The sequence below is a fragment of the Prionailurus bengalensis genome, chromosome B3 (genome assembly GCF_016509475.1).
Source record: "Prionailurus bengalensis isolate Pbe53 chromosome B3, Fcat_Pben_1.1_paternal_pri, whole genome shotgun sequence".
NCBI classification, from domain to species: Eukaryota; Metazoa; Chordata; class Mammalia; order Carnivora; family Felidae; genus Prionailurus; species Prionailurus bengalensis.
Window position 1 is genome coordinate 3,864,739 of NC_057355.1, and position 9,844 is coordinate 3,874,582.

General features: G+C 48.6%; 1 long non-coding RNA gene across 1 annotated transcript in view; it reads left to right on the forward strand.

Annotated features, from left to right (window-relative positions):
* LOC122468192 overlaps window positions 1–9,214 on the forward strand; it is a 111,003-nt gene extending 101,789 nt beyond the window's left edge. The window contains exon 3 of the long non-coding RNA XR_006293152.1: window positions 8,423–9,214. This is a non-coding gene — a long non-coding RNA (uncharacterized LOC122468192). The remainder of the gene's footprint in view (window positions 1–8,422) is intronic.
* The last annotated feature ends 630 nt before the right edge of the window (window positions 9,215–9,844 follow it).

The window sequence follows — 9,844 nt, forward strand, 5'->3', positions numbered from 1 at the left end:
CAGGCCGATTAGAAGAAAGCCTAAACAACAGCTGTTTTGCTTAGAGCAGGGGTGGGGGGGGGTGGGGGAGGCCCACTGGGAATGTGGGTTCTTGAACGAGCACCTCCCTTAGCTTCTGTAACTCTAGTGTGAGGAGTTGCCTTCCCTCACGCTCCCCCAAGGGGCCCCCTGGGCGTTTGGCCACCCTGATGACAGGAGAGCCTTCAACGGCCCCCCGAGAAGAGGTTCCTTCCGAGAGCGCTCCCAGCCGAGGGCACGTCTGATGGGTCACCGCTCCCTCGCTCACAGGGCTTGGGCGAGGTGGGGCTCGGCGGATAACCTTGAAAACCCCAGGTAGGAGGGCGATAGAGTGCTTTCCACGTGAGGAGGGTGGACTTTTCCCTCTTGGTGGCCAAGTTCGCTGTCTAGTTTATGCCGATTGCCAGCACAACGACTTTGCACGGACTCGACAGTGTTTTGAGAGCCGGTCTTGAGGCGGAACTAGAAGACATTCCCCAGGGAGAACACCCGAATCATGGGACCCTCACTGTCTGGCCCGAGCAGCCCGTGCGGCCAAGCCCTTCTGCACGATGGACTCTAGTCGCTGGGGTGCAGTCCACCTTGTCCGGAAATATACTGAGAAGGCTTTTTTTCAGGACTTTAAAGACAGTATGAAGAATTATACTGTGTTTGGTCTTTTTGCGTCTTGGGCTGGTCTCATCCAGGCACCTCACGTTACTGAGAATTGAATTTATCGTACAAAATGCGCCATGCACAGCTTCCGGAACCATCGCCAGGTGTGTGCGTGCGTGTGTTACTGTGACGCGATGCCCTACCACATCGGGGCTCCGATGTCCGCGTCGGCTTCTGCACGCTGAGGCCCTCAGCTCTGTGTGGAAAGGCCTCTCACACACTGTTTGAACCCCTTCTTTGGTCCTCGTCTGGGACTTACGTCAGCCCGGTGTCCTTTTCCACATCCTGTGCCGTCTTCAACACAGATTAGACGGGGAGGTCCCCCCTTCCTGGTGGTTGTTCCCGTATCAATAGCGATGGCTGCATCTCTGCACCCACGGCCGCTCAGAGCTCACGCAGGAAGCACATCGTCGTGAACACAATTCACATGGCTCCGGGTAGCCCTCCCCCGCTGGCACTGGCACACGCCGTGAGTTGTGCACACACAGTGCGGACGCCCCTGCAAGGCTCTAGCAGTGCCTTATCTTTGTGCCATGCACACCTTGTCCAGAAGCTCGTTCCATTCAGCAGTCTGCCTCTCTGACCGCCACTGCAGCCAAGAGGGTTGGGTTGTTTTTTTGTGGGTTTGTTGTTTTTTTTTTTCGGTGAAGGGAAGAATGTCTCCCCCACCGTGCAGATACCATCATCCATTTCAGCGAGCTCCCTGTGGCAAGGCCTGGCCAGGAATTTGCTGCTTAGTTATTTTACAGCCACTGCATGGCTGGGGATTGCTTTGTCTGGAGCCATCCCTTACCCACCTGCACCCCCGGTGGCCGGGGACCGTGGCTCAGACACGCAAGCCATGTTCAGTGGACGAACGGATGAACTTGGCATCTTTCAGACCTACCCATCTCTGATAAAGTAAGCTTTGGTTCAAAAGGAAGCTGCATCTGATTTAAGGTTTCTTTACAGGAGGAAACAAAGTGGCTTGCGTGCATTTTAACGACAGAGAAGCGGAGGGGGTGGAGCGGAGGGGGGAGGCGGGCACTGGAATGAAGATATGTTTCCCACCCTTGAGATTCTTCAAATCATTTTTAATGAGGTGGGTGATCTATAAATAATGTCAACTTCTGTGACTCTTCTCCTCCCGTTTCCTCCCCCTGAAATGTCCTTTCATCCACCCCATCCCCAACTCTGAGTATCTAATTATGTCTATTATCCAAGACCCACACTCCAAGAAGCCCCCCTTAATCTCCCTGACTCCCTTCATTAAAGTATCTCTGTGGCTTTTACGGAGTTCTGCCCTGCCCTGCAGCCACGTGGCTCCTTGCCCAATCCCCTTAATCTGTGCCACGTAGAAAACTCCTGGAGAGTAGGACCAGGCTCTCCCCCAAGAGATCTTTTTTTAATTAAGGTATCATTGACATACAGCATTATCAAGAGTTCTGCACACGGTAGGCAGCGTGAATGTGCAGGAATGAACAGTCCCAATGGAAACCCTTTTGTGATTCAGAAGTAATTCAAACTAGCTTTTGGGAACACGGATTCCGATTATGACAACCTTCAGTTTCCTCTTTTGCGTATCCAAAAATTAAGATATGGGAAGTCATCTGCCTATCTACTTGTCAATCTTTAGACATATCCATCATAAAACCTATCTTTACATGTTCATAGTTGGACTATTTATAATAGCCAAAGGCTGGAAACCATCCAGATGCCCATCACAAACAGAATGGATAACACACTGTAGGATTTCACACAATAGAATACTACAGGGCAATTATAATGAGCAATCCACAACTATAGACGATTTGGGCATAGCTCATTAACACAATGTTGAGTAAAAAGAGTCAGACAAAAAAAAAATAGTTTCATGTATGTTAGGTACAGTAACAGGCAACACTTGTCTTTGCTGTTAGAGGTCAAGATAGTAACTTCCCTTGGGAGCATAAGGACTGGAAGGGGGCATGAGATGTGGCTCCAGGGTGCTGACAATAAACCGCTTCTTGAGTTAGGTGTTGATTGCACAGGTTTTCAGTTTGTACAGAGATTTATTGAGTTTTGTGCCTATGACACGGGTACCTTTCTCTGCTACATGTGCTGTCCCTGGAGAGCTCTTGGCCTGGATCCTTCTTTCCATGTCAAGAATCAAAAGGTATCAGGATTCAAGCTCTGCTACAGTGTAGTGTGTTAGTTTATCTATTGCTGTGTAACAAATTACCGCCCCCCCCCCCCAAAAAAAACCTTAGTGGTTTTAAAGAGCAGACATTTATTATCTCTGAGCTTCTGTAGGTCAGAAGTCGAGGAACAATTTAGCCAGGCAGTCCTACTCAGATTCTCTCAGGAGGTTGCAGCAAGCTGTTGGCAGGGGCTGCCGTCACCTGAAGGCTTACCTAAGTCTGTAGGATTCACGCCCAGTATGACTTATGCCTGTGGGAAGGAGGCCTAAGTTCCTCACCATGTGAATCTCTCCAGTGGACTGCTTGAGTGTCCTCACAATATGGCGGCTGGCGTCCTCCAGAGCCGGTGAGAAGGAGCAGAAGGAACAGCCTCGGTGTTTCTTATCACTTAGTCTGAGAAGTCCCACATCATCTTTCCTACCATATCTGTTCATCAGAAACAAGTCATTAAGTCCAGCCCACACTCAAGGGAGGGGAATTAAAGTCCACCTCTTGAAGGAGAAGTATCACAGTATATCCTCTTGTGGATATATCTTTAAAACCATCAGAGTCCCCCTCCAAACCACAAATTATTTACATCCTTCCCATATGTAAAAAGTCCGTCATCCCCTTCCAAGGCCACCAGAATTCTCACCCATTTGAACATCAGCTCAAAGCCCAGAATCTCATTGTCTGAATCAAGTTCAGAGGCAGCTGAAGCTCCTTGGGCAGAGTTCTTTGAGTGCAGCTCCTTATATACACTTCCCCTCACTATGAACTAAAGATACACGTTATCTGCACCAAACCACCCCCCCCCCAAACATATGATGACAGGACAGGCGCAGAGTAACCACCATAGATGCACCTGTTCGAAAGGGGGTAAGAAACCGGGAGGTACACCAAAGCCACTGGCTGGTAGCAGTCCTGAAATCCAGCTGGGCAAATGTTGGAAGTTCCTTGTTTAGGATTCAGTCCCATAAATGCTCAGGAGTGATTCTCATGGCTCTCATTTCCACGTCTAAATTTTTCTTCCTTTTCTATGAAAGGTGACCTGTGTTTGCAGCTGCATAATTTTGCTTGCTTCTCACCAATAGAATTCTGGGAGTCCAAAGACTTCTTTTCATTTTGTACTATCTCTTTCCCTTTCAGTCCAAATGTGATTTTTTTTTTTTTAAACCAAAGTGAACCTGAGACACAGGCTCTGAGGTGAATGTGCTGCCCTATTTCAAACAAGCGTGTGGACGCCATATCCAACCAATCTCTCTCAACGTGCCCATGAAAACATAGGGAAGTATATCGTTTTTAATTCTCATTGCTGAAAACGAAGACACCCTTGCTTCAAGAAACAGACAGAATCTTGGAGAAACTGATACTAAACAATAAGGTGGACAGAGCAAAAACGTTAGAAACGTACTGTTGTTTTTAGTTCGTGGAATGATCTTGTTTCGGGTCTCAAAACAGAGACCAACAGAAGAAGAAAAGAAAGGATGATATCTGTAGCTTCCTTATCATTGCCAGAAAACCAGGCCACTAGCCTTCTGCCTTTTGGGCACTATGCCTGCCCCACCCTACCCCACCCAGTATAACTTTCTCTACACAGAGAAGGCAGGCAAATGGGTGACACACACTGGCTATCCTGAGATGTGGTCTCCACAAGTGAGGCAATGGAGACATAAGAACCCTGGTTGCAGTGCATTCTGGGAATTGTAGTTTTTGTGCTCGATAGCAACTCAGAGTATCAAAGAAAGAGCCCAAGAACAGAGAAATTACAGTGGGCCCCCAACACCGGCTAAAGCAGATGATCTTCTAAATAACACACAATCGAATACAAAGGTGAACATCTTTTTCTTGAAGACAATCTACATTTCGAAAAAATATATAATAATCTGGATCTAATACCCCAGACTGGATTTAGAAACAAGAGAAACAGAAGAGAGAAGAATTTAAGTATCAGGTAACTATTGACCCTAACAATGAAAGAAGATGGATGAAAGATTTCGGAACTTTAACAGCTTATGAAAGTTGAACCTGGATATATGTTCCAAAACACTAGTGACTTTGGCCAGAGGAATTAATACACCCAGAAAAGCCAAGAAAGTGTTTAAGAAGTGTAATAAGGTGTGCTAGTGGTTCTCAAACAAGTAGGCGTCAGAATCACGTGAAAAACTTGCTAAAACAGTTTGCTAAGCCCCACCCCCAAGAGGCTTATGATTCCACTGGGTCCGGGTGAGACCTGAAAATTGGCATTTTGAACAAGTTCCCAGGTGATGCTGAGTGCCTGAGGACTATAAGAACCACTGAGGTACTAGAAAACGTGTTATAAAATTACAGTAACTGATGAATGGATAAAGAAAATGCATATCTGTACGATGAAAACTATAAAAAAGGAACAAAATACTGATTCATCCTAGCACACAGATGAACCTTGGGAACATGACGCTGAATGAAAGGAGTCAGACACAAAAGGCCACAGAGCGTATGGTTTCATTTCTACGAAATATCCACAGACAGGCAAATCCACAGAGACGAAAAGCAGATTCACGGTTTTCGAGGGTTGGGATAGGGAGGAAAGCAGAGTAATGGGTACAGGGTTTCTATCGCGGGGTGGTGATGAAAACGTTTAGAAACTAGCGGTGATAGTCGCGTGACCTTGTGAAGATACTAAAACCCAACTGAATTCTGCATTTTAAAATGGTGAATTATATGGTCTAGATCTCAGTTTTGAAATATAACCAGGGGCACCTGGGTGGCTCAGTCGGCTAAGCGTCCAAATTTGGCTCAGGTCACGATGTCACGGTTTGTGAGTTCGAGCCCCACATCAGGCTCTGTGCTGACGGCTCAGAGCCTGGACCCTACTTCAGATTCTGTGTCTCCCTCTCTCTCTGTCCCTCCCCTGCTCACGCTCTGTTTCTCTTTCTCTCTCAAAAAATGAATAAACATTAAAAAACAAAAGATTTCAAAATCAGAAAGGAGCTGTGCGTGAAACAGTAAGAGTTGTATCGAAAGACTGTTACATGAAATGCTCTTCAGCCATTAAAAAATGTTGTTGTAGAATTAATATTTACTGCCATGGAAAAATGCTCATGATATACTCTCAAATGGAAAATACAGGTTACAAAATTATATATATACTGAGCCAACATTTTGGGTTTTTTTTTTTTTTTTTACGCTGTGTATGTGATGTAGAAGATCCAGAAAGTCATACACCTGGCGTTCCAGAAGGTGTCTAGGTGAGGAGCATAGATGGGGGATTTTTTTCTTTCAAGCTGTTTTTTTTCTGCAAGCGCTTTACAGTGCTTGTGTAATAAGGAAACAATTTTCACTTTTGAAAGCAATGTAACATACAGTTGAGGGGGACACTCCATTCTCTCCAATGACACTCTGATGGACAGGAAATGGAAACCAGGGGCGATGCGTCCACTGAAGGATGAGGCAGAGATGCCTTAGGGGCCCCTCTCTTTCTGCCGGATTCCTACCACGAAAGTACAGGATTCTGCTAACCAGAGGTGCTCTGCTCTTGAGGCCACTTGCTAACTTCAGGGAGACGGTGCTTCTTGAAGAGTACCCTGTGTTCTTGGAGAAATCTTTATTTTCCTAAATATTTCCTGTGGGAGAGAAGTCAGAGACCCCAGATCACTGGGAAGGTAAGGACATCAGAACTTGAACACCTTAGTGGGTCACCTTCACTAGCGAGAATGGTTACTGTCGTTCAACACTTCCTACTTGCCAGGCTCCGAGCCAAGTGTTTTCCACGTATTAACTCATTTAATCTTCCCAGCAACCCAATGCTCTAGGTACTATTATTATCCCCATGTTAGAATGAGAACCTGAGGCACCCAGAGATGAGGTAACTTGCCTAAGCTCACAGTGTTCAAATCTAAACATTCTGCCTGTAGAGTCTTTATAAGACTTTTTAACAATAGCTTTATACATCCAGGGGCCCCGGGGGGTAGGGGGGCTCAGTCGGGTGAGCGTCTGACTTCGGCTCAGACCTCGATCTCACCGTTGGTGGGTTCGAGTCCCACATCGGGCTCCGTGCTGACAGCTCAGAGCCTGGAGCCTGCTTCGGATGTTGTGTCTCCCTCTCTCTCTGCCTCTCCCTGCTCGCTCACTGTCTCTCTCTCTCTCAAAAATAAACATTAAAAAATGTTTTTTAATATTGAAAAAAACCAGTAAGTTTATACTTCTGGGTCCAAACAAACTTCTTGCTGCTGTCATTTGGGAAAGTTTCTTTACCTCCCCACGAGGCTCTGATGTCTCTTCCAGAGAGGATCAGAGTAATCGTAGACACATTTTGCATCATCTCACATCCACCCACTCTGGATCCCGGAGAGGCAGGGTTCCTTGGACCCCCTAGGCCCTTCCCTGCTCCCCAATCCCGTTGCCCCATGGGTTCAAGATGGAGGGGGGGGCAACCATTGGGCTGTTGGCATGATGGATCCTCATAACAGCTTATCCTCAGGGGGTTCAGGACTTGTAAGTCACGTCCCGGGTCCCTCCTGCCGGCTGTGACATGCCGGGCACACCAAGAGCCGGATCCTCTTTGAAATCCCGAGGCGTGGGCAGTGCTCTTGAATTTTCAGTTTTTTTTTTCTGAATTTTCAGGAAGTTATTTTATTCCGTGACAAATGGGGCCGGGAGCATGGGAGGAGTCCACCTGGAGTGCATGGAATAAGGGAGCACGTTGTCTCTAGAGAAATTCAAAACAATAACAGAACTAGACCTGCTCATTTGTCTGTTTTTGAAGGATGGTTGATACAAAGTCTATCTATTTTTTATCATCTCCATGCACCAACAATTCCAAACAATTTCAGTGATAAAGGACCCCAATCTGGGTCTCTCCCACCAGCCCCCCCCAAACACACACACCTGGGCATACTGCATACCAGCTTTCATTCCCAGCTTTCTGCCATTTTATTTGTGAGTCATCAACGCCCAATGCCCTCCCTCTTCGCTGGGGTTCTTTGTCCCCCAAGTGGTGGGTGAGGAGGGTGGGTGAGGGAAATGGGTGATGGGAGAGGGGGAGGGGACTGGCCTTTAAAGGCTGTGTCTGCCCTGTCCGCCCCTGCGAAGGCATCTGGGACACCGGAGCTGGGGAACCAGTCATGGGGCCCAACTTCGACTTTCCCTTGAGGGCAGACATTGTCCCCAACTTGGAGTCAGGCTCATGCTGGGAAAGGGCGTGCCTCTGAGACCCAGCCCTGATGTCCCAGCTTCTGCAAGACATTCCCTGTGCCCCAAGGCAGCGTTAGTCACTTCCTTCTGGAGGAACTTCTGTACACCCCTTTGTTAGAGCACTGGGCTCGCTGGCTTGTGCGCTTAGATCACCCCACTCTGCGGGGAGCTACCTGAGGGCAGGCGCTTCCTAGTTCGTCTCTGTCCCCCCAGTTCTAACAGAGGGACGGACACAGAGCAGAGGCTCAAAACTGCTCCGTGACACTGAGAAGAGACTCACACGCTGTCTTCCTCTTTCCCCGTGAAACCTGTCCGCTACAGGTCTGCAATAAATACGGGCTAGGGTGAGGCCATCGTTCATTCATTTGTTCCGCGTGTGCTGGTTTATTCTTATGCAATTATCATTACGGTAAAGTGACGTTTGTTTTTCCTTACAGTCCTTGACCTGGGCGAGTTCATTTGTGAAAGGCGTTAAACGGCAGAGCTGACAGAGGGATGGCAACTCCGTGCAAAGCGGGGACGCTTCTGGAAGGAGATTCAGACATTCCACACGGGAAGCTAGCGCGGTCCGTTCACTCTGTGGCGTCTACGGAGACCTGCTGAAGGAATGGAACCTGCCGACGTGCAGAAGGGCCGAACCTCCTGGGAAGGGCTGCGTCCCAGCCACCCCACCGAGGCTGGCCGCCATCAGGGCCCGGTCGGGGCCTCGGCGTAGTGAGGGAAGTACTTACTAATAACGGGTGGGGATGGGCTGGGAGGAAAACGTGATAGGACTCGTTCAGCCTTGTCCAGGCCACACCCAGTTTAGTCAACGACTTCTGAACCCGGAGAAGGTAAAGGAACACAGTGGAGCTTGGACCGAGGGCTTTGAAATAAAAATGTCAACGCGCTCCTGTGAGTGTGGCCCAATCCCGTTCTCTTCCAGAAGAGAAATGCCCCACGTGGCCAGCCCCATCCTGCAGACACCTGACCGTTCTACTGAAGGAACGGCCTGCCGGCCTGATCTGCTTCCTCCCCTTGAAACAGAGGAACCGGGACTGGCTGACCCGCTAGAGCTGTGTCAGCAGGAATCAGAGGGAATCCGTTTTCTGCCAGGATGGAATTGAACCTCCACAGGCATGCGCGGCGGCGGCATTTAAAAATACGTTTTCTAGGCGCCTGAAATGTAAACGCAGGTAAAATAAATAAAAGCCAATTAACAATAGCATCTGGGGAGACACCGCTTGGGGGAAAAGAGAGGGGAACGTAGGGGAAGTCCTTGGGAGGTACACAGCCGATGGCTTCCTGAGGCCCGGCTTTGACATCTTCTGAGAACCTTCCGCGGCCTCGCAGGCAATGTTAGCACAGGTGGGGTTTGCAAACCCGTATCCCATGGGCCAAATCCGGCCCACAGCTGTGTTTCGTTGGCTTCAGTGGCGTGTTTGTTTTCTAAAAGTGGAAAATCTGCAAACAGGACGTGTGCTTTCCAGTTTACCATGGTCCTCACTGCTCCCAATTGTCTCACACAGGCTTGTCACCTGGCCTGCCAGGCCTCTGTGGCCATGATGCCCTGGACTCCAGTTCTCAACCTTGGCTGTCCGTTGCAATAATGCAATCGGGCTTTGGAAAATACCCATATTTGGGTCCCACCCCCCCCACCCCCCTAGAGATTCTGATTTAATTTACCTGGAGAACAGCCTGGAGGGCAGGTTCTAACGCTCCCCCAGGTGATTCTAATGTGCAGCAAAATTTGAGAACGCCACTCTTGGGGAAGCAGAGTGGCTGGAGAGCTCTTGACCCAGGGCATTTTCCACCAGGCACTGTTTATCCCCAGATTGACTGGTCTCCTTTACCTAGAGCTGGGCCTCCTGGTCATAGAA